Source organism: Pocillopora verrucosa, chromosome 2, assembly GCF_036669915.1.
Source record: "Pocillopora verrucosa isolate sample1 chromosome 2, ASM3666991v2, whole genome shotgun sequence".
In the NCBI taxonomy this organism is placed as follows: domain Eukaryota; kingdom Metazoa; phylum Cnidaria; class Anthozoa; order Scleractinia; family Pocilloporidae; genus Pocillopora; species Pocillopora verrucosa.
In genome coordinates, this window is record NC_089313.1 from 13954840 (window position 1) to 13965439 (window position 10600).

A 10600-nucleotide genomic window follows, 5' to 3' on the forward strand; every position below is an offset into this window, starting at 1 on the left:
GTTTTCAGTTCTACTACCAAGACGCTTTCGGTGTCTTTCCAAGTTTGTTCAATTTGGACATTTGTACCGTTAATTGTACAATAGAAACTGAAGGAATTCAGTGAGAAAAAGCCAAATAAAATCCTCTTGTGTCTCGTTGAAGTGTTTCATTCGAATTTACCTTTTGTAAAGGAAAGACCAGATTTACACACGTCATCGCAGTAACCAAACGAGCAAACTCTCACAACTTCGAAATAACGAATTTGAATCTCCTTACAATTACTTACTGAACAGAGGTAAATCTTCGTTAATTAATTAGTCGTCGACGCGAGTGAATAATACTTTCCGTAAGATCATTTTTTGTTTTTGAAGAAAACATTGTAATGACAGCCCTTACCAAACTAGTTCTGTGGTTTTATTTAAAGTGAACTCGCGCTGTTTGTTCTTACGCGCTCTCTACTCGACAGATTGACAGATACTTGTAAAAATAATGTTTCAAAGTTTGTTTGGAAGCCTTTTAAATCACCTTTATCATTACACAAATGAAAATGCCTCTCTTTAATTTGCATAACCTCTATTTCAACTACTGAGTGAATCGCCTACTTAGTGGTGTGCTGAAGTGGGAATTTCGGTGAGTAACGGTGAGTTTTATGGAATTTTGCGGGGAAGGTACATTGAGTTAACCTCGCAGCACTTCTCTTTTTATTGGAAACTGCTAGTTATGTTTCCTAATGACAGAGGCTCAACCGTTAACTCAAATAGCTTTGCAGAACATCAAACGCTCTAGCTCAACATTAAATTGCTTAGCATTACATGAAATATTTCAATGTTGTGGCGAATCGTCGAGCTTGCTCGTGGCGTGACGTGAAGGCTATCTCGCCGAAACCACCAAAAATACAAACCGCAAATGGGACGGCGATCTACTGGGGGGCATGACGTCATCGAATGTAAAGATTGGCGCGAAACCACTACATCGTGTGGTCGCTGTGTGGAAGAGTCTTCACTTCGCCTTGCAGTAAAGCAGAGTCAATTCGTAACTTTTCGCTAAGTTTGTCCTCTTTTTTTCCCTACTGATATTACATTTGTTCGTTGTCGTTCATGAAAGCGTTAATTGAAATAGCAACAAGACTTAATTCTACCACAGTTTTGCCGGCCTCCCGGTTTACCACAGTTAGCACGCGTCGGTTAGCCGGCCTGAATGTTTATAGCATTTATCAATAAAGGGCAAAATTACTGAGCGCTGATTGGTTGAGAGAGAGAGGGCATTTTTAGTAATCAAGAGAGGGCATGATTACCTGTTAATGATTGGCTAATCCGTTGCATAGCAACCGTTCGTTATCTTGAAATTTGTTAAAAATAGACTGCGCGCGTGATTTTCCTTCGTATAAATTTTGCCCTTTATTGATAAACAAGTAATCCCATGAGACCTCGTACTATCAAGGATTAATTGCACTTGAGTTTTCAAAATTTTGGAACTGAACTCGCGCTTACTTTTCAATGAGAGTTTAACTTCAATGGCTCTTTCAATATTACAGGAATACGTGAGAAGTGGGATTTTGTGTGTGCTTTTGTGTGCAGAGTTGGACGCAATGGTAAGAAAATTGACATCCTTGATCTGTTTTGACATTTTTCAATCAAAGTGATATCGGAATGCTTTAATTGCAAACACTATTTTTGGCACATCAATCAAAGCATTCCGATGTCACTTTGATTGAAAAATGTCAAAACTGATATTCTTGATATCTTTTGACATTTTTCAATCAAAGTGACATCGGAACGGCTTTAATTGCAAACACTATTTTTGGCACATCAATCAAAGCATTCCGATATCACTTTGATTGAAAAATGTCAAAACTGATATTCTTGATATCTTTTGACATTTTTCAATCAAAGTGACATCGGAACGGCTTTAATTTCAAACACTATTTTTGGCACACCAATTAATGCATTTCGATATCACTTCAATTGAAAATTGTCAAAACAGATCAATGACGTCAGTTTTCTTACCTTGGGAGTTAAAGGGTTAACTCAATTAAATTTTAAATATTCTCTAGAGATTTTCTATAATTTTAGCTGTTACATTAAATTATTTAAAATTGTAGATATTCCTTAATTGAAGTTTTTACATACATATCCACTTCAGCTTTTTAGCTGCCTTTTATCGAGCCACTATAGATAAATGAATAAATAACAAACTGAAATATTACATAAATCATCATGGCACAATGACAGTCATTAAATTTAAAAATTCATAAACCATGCACAAGGAAAGCATAAATACCCTGAATAAATTACTGCATAAACAACTGAAAGGAATGACTGGGAAAAAGAATGAATGACTGCCTGCCTGACTGAGCAACCAACTGACCAACTGGCCAAATGAATGAGGGAATGAAATATACTGTAGCTATAGTCTGTATATGAGGGTCTGGATGGGGTTAACTGCAACGCATGCAAACAAATGCAGATTTTAGTGACAAGTTAATGCTATCAAAGGAGAAATGTAATTGTTTGTCTCACAATGTGGTCACTTTGGATGTGGATCACAATGTTTGCACTGTGAACTGCTAGTCTTCTTTCCCTTGCGAACTGAATTCCCAGTTTTCTGGGAATTCCTAGGAATTCCTAGGAATTCCTAGGAATTCTCAAAAATTCCCAATTATGCAAATGACCCTTGCAAACTGAATTCCCAGTTTTCTGGGAATTTCTGGGAATTCCTAGGAATTCCTAGGAATTCTCAAAAATTCCCAACTATGCAAATTAACTCTGATTTAAAAAGCTTGGAATTACTGGGAATTTCTGGGAAAGGAAGACTCCAGTTTTGTGAGGACTTGGAATCCCTAGGAATTCCTAGGAATTCTCAGCTTTACAAACTACCTATAATTTAAGAAGTGTGGAACTCTTGGGAATTTCTGGGAATTGAATTTGAGGCAATTTTAATACCCTGAGGCCCACATAAATTCTAAGAAATTCTCAATACCTTGAATGTGAACGTTTTAAGAAAAAGAGTAATTTCAGAGGCTTAAAACTTTGGCTCAATAGAAGGTATGCTATACAAAACTTACCAAGAGATATACATACATGTACATGTTTAAAACTTAAAGATCATGAAATTTATCACTCAAACTAAGTTTTAGTAAATCTTTACATTAATATGGATTTTCTCATGAACCAGCTGTCAGTTATGTTAAATGGAAATTGCCAACTTCCACAATAATTAACAATAATTACATTGTTATCTTACTTCCCTAACCTACATTACTGGTTGCCTTTGTTAGAAAACCTTGGAACAGTCAAGCTCAGTTGCCTCAAATGCTGTCAAAGACTTTTTGTTGACAATACTTTTAGTAGAAATTTCATGCCTTAGACAAACAAATTCAACACCTAATTAATCTTTCTTTTTTTTCATGATTGTTGTTGCTGCTTCTTTTTTCATTTTTTTGCTCTTTTTTCATGACTAATTGCTGTAATTTGTTTTGCTGTTTTTATTCTTACAAAACATTTTTGTAAGAGTTCCAATACTTGTGGATCATCCACACACTTTGCAAACATTTGGCATGCAGACAAGACAGAGGTAGTCAATGTTCCCTTTGAGGGAAAACACCTTTTATATGACGTCTTCAATTTACTTTATTTGAAACTCTGATCTGAAAATATTTGTCAACAAGACTTGTTAGTAGTGAGAAGTACCAACCAAGTTTCCTTTCATAACTTAATTTCTTAAATGTCCCAATCACTGGATCTCCCAAAAATATATTACATCTTTTTATTTTTGGTGCAAATTACAAGTCCTTCTTTATATAAAAATGAAAAGGGCTAGTCACTCTTCAATAATAACAGCTCTTAAGTTTACTTGTTGTTCTTCTCTGTCTGTCAGCTATCAACAAAATTGTTTTATACTTCGGGCAGTGCATAACTATTTGTGGACCAGAGTTCCAACGCACCTCTGTAATCGCATATAGCTACTCCTGTCTCTTGTACAAATGTTTCTCCTTTGTAAGACGCACTCTACTCTGTTGTCAATACTGCTTTAAGTTCAGTGGAAACGACTGACTGAGGAATCGAGATGGCGGTGTTGGAACGTGTTGCTGAACGCTTGCTACGGTCAAGCTTTGTAGATTTAGGTACTGGTACACTGGGATCATCTATGTATCTCTTATACTTCCGAATGTGGTATCCTTCTTTTATAAATATGAGGGTAAAAGACGATTTGTAGTCGCATTCAAAACTGTGATTGGCTTGTGTTATTTCTCACCTTTGCCATTAATACAACTCAAGTGAGTTTCGAGTCTTTGTTTCCTCGACAACTTTCGGCCACAAATCGTGCATTTGTAATACGATCGATTCTTGTCGATTATTTCTACATAGAGTGAGCTCACATCTTTATTTATATCACCAAGCTATCTATCTTCTAGAAGCAGAGAACAGGTCGGAGAAGTCAGAATAAAGTTGGGCGCTTCTTTTAACACTGCAATCGGCAAGCCAGCGGATTCACTTTGCTAGCCAATGACAAGTCCTAAAAGATCCACGTGATCATGCCCGTGATCGGAAACAAAGAAGACTCCATTTGGCGCGGTCAGCATTAGATTCCATCCACCAAAACCACCTTGGTCGAGAGGGACCGAGATGGAATGATGGACAACTCATGACTTGTTATACTAAATGAAAATTACGAAGCTACGACAACATGCCGACTTATCCCGATGACCTAAGTGTATCATTTGTTTGGGAAATTGCGTCAAAACTTTTTACTCAAGAAATGGTAAGTATTAATTTATTGTTCGATTGTAGTATTATAAAACATTTTACGCAATTTTATGCAGATATTTCACGTATTTAAAAGGTGCCCAGATGTTACGTAGTTTTGGTGGATGTCATTAGGGAACATCCACCAAAACTTTGACCAAAACCATCAACAATATATTTTTTTAATTTTATCTATAGCCACTGTTAGATGTTCAGGGAGACAAAAGATTTATACCAATAATTAGCAGTTAGTGCTCTGGCTAATTATTTTTTATGGTGCACAATTGCTGACCGACCAAACGTTCATAATGATTATCATAACTCTTAACACATAAAATAAAGTGGTTTTGGTGGATGTTTCTCTCCATCCACCAAAACCACCATAGCAATTTCTGCTACTTCCTTACAGAAGACTGATGTGACCTGCTATTTGGAGTACATAACCGCAATCTATTTCTTTGTATGTAGAGATATTTTGCAAAGTTCTTGAGTCAGCACCTTTTATTATTGAAACCATAATCATAACATGGTACACAATATAGAATACAAAAGGTTCTGGTGTGGTAATCATGTAATCTTGAAACAGGAGAGTTTTTAACTGACTTAAACTGATTTAAACAGACATTTGCAACAAAATTCCAGGTCCAGAAATTTCTTCCACTATTTCCGCTAAAATCATAACCTTTAAGTACAACAAATCAGCACATTAGTAATTGTTATCAGGGGTCTGGAAATCCTATAAATCTTTCACATTTATTTCAAGTAACCTTTAATTTCACATGGATGAATAAGTATATGCTCAAGATGCAGAATGTCTTACATTTTACAAACTATTTCCCTTTTTATGGATAGACAGTGAAAGGCCTTTGCCACGTTGGTGAATCAAACCATTGTATACCATGCATTTTGTGATAATTGTTTGTTTTTGCTCACAATATCCAGAAAAATGGAGGGGATAAATTCAAATAGCAAATTCTATAAATGGTTAAAATTAAATAACATTGGAAGATCAAATTAACTTTGTACTGTTTAAAATTCAGTTTTGGTTTCTTGCTTATTCCAGCCTCTTAATATTCAAAAGCATTCCTTGTCAATTTTGTGTTCTTCTGTGTACATAACGTGAAAAATAAACACAGAGAAAGGAAACCACAAAGGATTAAACTTGAAGCTAAAGCAAAGTTTAAGTTGAGCCATAGCTGATCCAAATACTGAGCACTTTGTATTGTAACCCATTTAGCAGTAAAGTTTATCTATATGTCTGCCAGCTTGTCACAAGTCTTACCCCTCTCCTTCAAAAGTCTCTATAAATAAATTTTTCTTTGTGGTCCCTAATTGATGATAAGTATATTACAGCTCCTCAATTTTCCTCTCTCAAGACAAGGTTACTCTAAATTTAACAAAGTAATGGACTTGATAAAACTCAAACTATAACTCAGCTGGCTGCTACTTGCAACCTTAATTTCTAGTTATCAGTATACGATAATCAATATGTTATAAATAAGAACCCTAATGCTTAATTTTGCAGTGATCACCTTCCTCCTTTTCATTTGCAGACCAGACTGGAACCTCTATAGGTGTGTTTGCTTGTTTTGAGTGGGGATGAAAGAAAAGGAGTCATGCCGCATATCTGATTTATTAAATTGCATTTTTTCTGTTTATACATGAGTAGAACTACCTTGTTCTCTGAAAAAAATAAAATTTCTTGCATTTTTATCTGTGCTTTGCAGTCAAACTTCCTTGTGTCTTGGACAAGAAATCTTATTTTCTTGAAAACAAAATCTTTGTTTCTAACCTTCTGTAATAGGTAAATATAACAGTGTAAGATGAGTGACAGTGTATTTCTCAAGTTATTTTTTGGAATGTGACAAAACGGAAGTGTCATAGCATGATAAGGAGCAAACATATGATTGCTTGATACAAAGCAAAAAATGCAGAATTGCATATATTTTCTCCTTTGTCAGCACCATATGTTAGTGAAAAGTTCTTATAATTGTTAACTTCTAAACCATCTTCAATTTAGCCAAGATTGAACTGTTATCACGTTTGTCATAAAAGTATTCTGAGATCAATGTCATATGACTCATTCAAGCATTTGACCTTTCGAATTAGCAAGCCATAGTTGACAGAAACACAAAGGTTGAGGATAAAAAGAAATTATTATATACAGTACTTCTTCTGCATCTTTTCGTTTCCTTTTCTCTCCAGCTGTTCTATCTATGCCGTGCTGGCAATTGAACACTTTCCTTCCCAAAATTAGGAAAGGCACACCAGTAAAAAACGAATTTTTGCTCCTTAAATATCTCATGCATCTTCCCCCAGTATTTTGTGACTTCTGACCGAGGAAGGAGGTGTAAGCATTAAATTAACCCGAATGATTCCACAATTGTGGTATCATCCAAGCCATGCCAGAGGACTTGAACTAGATAAACTAGTGAGAATGCACAATAGCGATAGCAAAGCTTTGTAATGCTAAAGAGCTATATCACTATATATATGTGTTCCCGAAACCTTTGACAGCTTTAAAGAAAGAAAACTTCGTCGTCAATCCTGTTTCAAATTCCGCAATAAGTTTATGCGCCTCATCAACAGAATTTACGTATCCTAAATTATCTGCATGTCTACCATCAATGGTTCGCGACTTGAAATTCTCGCTATGCTGTTTCTGTTTGTTCCTCAAGAATCATGGGATTTACAGCTTTTGATGTTCGGCTACATCACTTGCGGATTTCCGAGAATCTTCGGTTATGTTTTGCAAGTCATTAAATATTCCATCTCAGTCCCTCTCGACCGAGGTGGTTTTGGTGGATGGAATCTAATGCTGACCATCTGGCGCTCATCTTTGAATGTACTTTTCATCGGTTGATCGCTTTTCTCAACTGTTTTGCTTAATATAACATTTCTAAAGATAGCTATTATTGTGGTTCAATGGGAAAACGAGAATAGCGTGAGTGTTGTAAAAGAGAAGAAAGTCGTTGGCGCCGTGGAGTTAAAAGAAGGGACAACAGTTGACATATGGACTGGTACAAACAAGGGTCGAGTGGCTATCTGTAAAGCTACGATTTTGAAAGTTTGTGGTGAGTAAAAATTGCGATATTCGTTACGTGATCAAAATCTTATAAAAGAATAGATGTAGCGGGTTGAATTAAGCTTACATAACGCTCAGCGCAACTGAAACTAGAATAATTCTGAGAATCGAATCGGTCACTTGCATGCCGCAGTTTCTTAAGCTTATGCTTTACAATGAAATAAACCTATCAGAAAGGTTTCAAGATTCCTCTAGTCACGTTTGGGAACATTCAAGATTCATAACAAACCTTAGTACATAAAGAAGCCCTCCTTGGTAAAAACAAAATAATGTATTCAGCCCTTTTTTAGTAAAATCCATGAGAGAGATGTACTAACTCCAATATAAAAGTCACTCAATATAACAGAGATTTCTCAATTTGAGAATCCAATGAATGCCCTTTTCCTCATAGCCATCTTAAAAGCCTGGTCTGAGCTTGAAACATACATATTTTAAAATATTATTTTTTTTCAAATTCAGATGTCAAGGAATCCAGATACAAAATGGTCAAGGTTCTTGTTGACAACCTCATTCAAGGCCAACTCATTGTGAGCCCAGGAAAAAAAATACAAACAGTACAAACAGTACAAACAGCAGCTAAGTTTGCAGTTTAGGATAACTTCATTCTAATTTATTGTTACAGTTACAACAAGATTTTAATCAAAAAATCAATTTTATTTGTCTGTAATTAGCCCCTTCACTCCCAAGAATATAACTATATAAATATAACTTAAGATATTGTATTTTATGGAAGAGAATCAACATATTTTATTCACAATTTGTGTCAAACCAAATTTAATGATTGATTAGAACTATTTTATATGAATAGCTGTAATTGAGGATTAATCCGTATGAAGTTTTCAAGAAAAGAAAAATAAATCAAATTCCATTCTAATATTACCACACATTGATGTTAGTAATTAATCAAAAATATTTTACATGTAAGCCTTAATTAAGCTTCTAAATAAATTTCATTGAATACTTGAATTTTTAGTTGGGTTTTTTTAATTTAAAGTATTTATTTTACATCATTAGCCTCAAATTTTTGCTTAAAATTCCCAGTAATTCTTAAACATTCCTAAAAATTCCCAAAAATTCCCAGAAGTTCCCAGAAATTCCCAGAAATTCCTAGGAATTTTTTAGATTTACAGCTTTTCAGGGAAAGTCATTGGTTCTCTGAGTTGGAATTCCTAGGAATTCCTAGGAATTCCAAGTCCTGTTGGCTATAAACTTGGAATTTCTGGGAATTTCTGGGAATTTCTAGGTTTTAAGAACCAGAGTTGTTATGGTTGGGAATTCCTAGGAATTCCCAGTCCGAATTTACCGTGAAAATTCACACCTTTATTCCTAGGAATAAATTCCTAGGAATTCCAAAAGCCATTTCGCAAGGGTTAGGCGATGAGGTTGATTGAGAACATGTCACCTACATGCTGTAGTGCTCAGTTTTTAAAGGATGGAATTCCATAGCTGCATTGGTACATCTTCAGATCAGATTCCCTCTGTGGTCCATCAATGCAAGGCTCTCCTGCTGTTGCATTTTTGATCATCAGCATCCACTGGCTTCTGGGATTTCAATTTCACTGTTCCTGTTGATGTTATAAGGGTGAAGTCTTTTGTCAAGGAACAGGACAGGGATATCTGACTCTCCAAGACCCAGGGTGAAAGAGGCAATCCACATAAGATTTCAGAAAAAAAAGAGCCTAGGAAGTAGCCACTTTAAATTTAAGATTCAGTTAATTAGAGAACTTCCTTTCATCAAAGTCATTTTAAGGCCAGGTTAAGGAGTGTAGCCTCATTTCCAGAACTGTGTCCTGTGCTCAAGCCCACAAATTACCTAACCAATGAGAATAATTTACTTGCATTTTCAATCATTGACTAAGATTTACCAACAATTGACAAAGATTGAAAATTTTCAACAGAATAGTGACAAAGTAATGAAATTTTTACCCAGAACTGACATGAGACTGTCATATATTTTAATTTATGCACCTTTTGTAGTATGCTAGGTAGTAATCATACGTTACAAAAGGCAGTGTAGAGCAAGAGATGTAGGCTCTCTCTCAACCAGCTCTGCCAAAAAATAAGTTTAAAAGAAGTTATATTGCCCTGTAGAGAAAAACTATAAAGCTGTTGCAGAATTCATGGGAGAGGCCCCAAAGGAATATTTTGGTGTAGATTTTATGAAACAGGCTGGTATTAATAGCATTTATAGGCAACTCACAAACATCAAAGTTCCACCCAAACATTCCTCTTAGGAAAAGAAAGCTGAGTTTGTCACCAGGACCACTGAAACCTTTCTTGATGAGTATGTTTTGCCTGAGTGTGATGTTGAAAAGCTGGGTGTGGAGATTTCAACATCAAATTCCACGATAGAAAAGGAACACCTCAACAGGTGCAACACTTCAAACCTTCCGTGCATGTAACATTATTGCTATAAACATGTAAATTCGTTCCAAGGGCCTAATTGTGTGAGCTTGATAACCAGAATGGCCTACCTATGAGAGAAAGTTTACAAACTGTTCACATGGTACATATTGTTTATCATAAGTTTTAAATCTGTAAGGTAAATCTAAATTTCTGAGGTGTATACAAAGGGCCGTTAGTATCTTAAACACAAAACACCATTCTGCATATTCACATATGATACACATTAAGTAAATACAAGGATTACTTTGATTTATATACATGTGCTTTCTGAAAACTCAGGGTCAAAAAATAGTTTTAAAAGGTTACAAAATTTTACCATTAAGTAAAATTTTCCTTTCCCCATCCTTAAGTTATTTGGAATAAGTTAATATTACAATAGTTGTT

The 10600-nt window shown here is 35.3% G+C and overlaps 1 long non-coding RNA gene across 1 annotated transcript; it reads left to right on the forward strand.

The window, feature by feature from the left end:
• Positions 1-4583: 4583 nt before the first annotated feature.
• Positions 4584-6442, forward strand: LOC136279071 (uncharacterized). Its single transcript, XR_010716710.1, has 2 exons — positions 4584-4741; positions 6279-6442. It is a non-coding gene; the product is annotated as an uncharacterized lncRNA (long non-coding RNA).
• The last annotated feature ends 4158 nt before the right edge of the window (positions 6443-10600 follow it).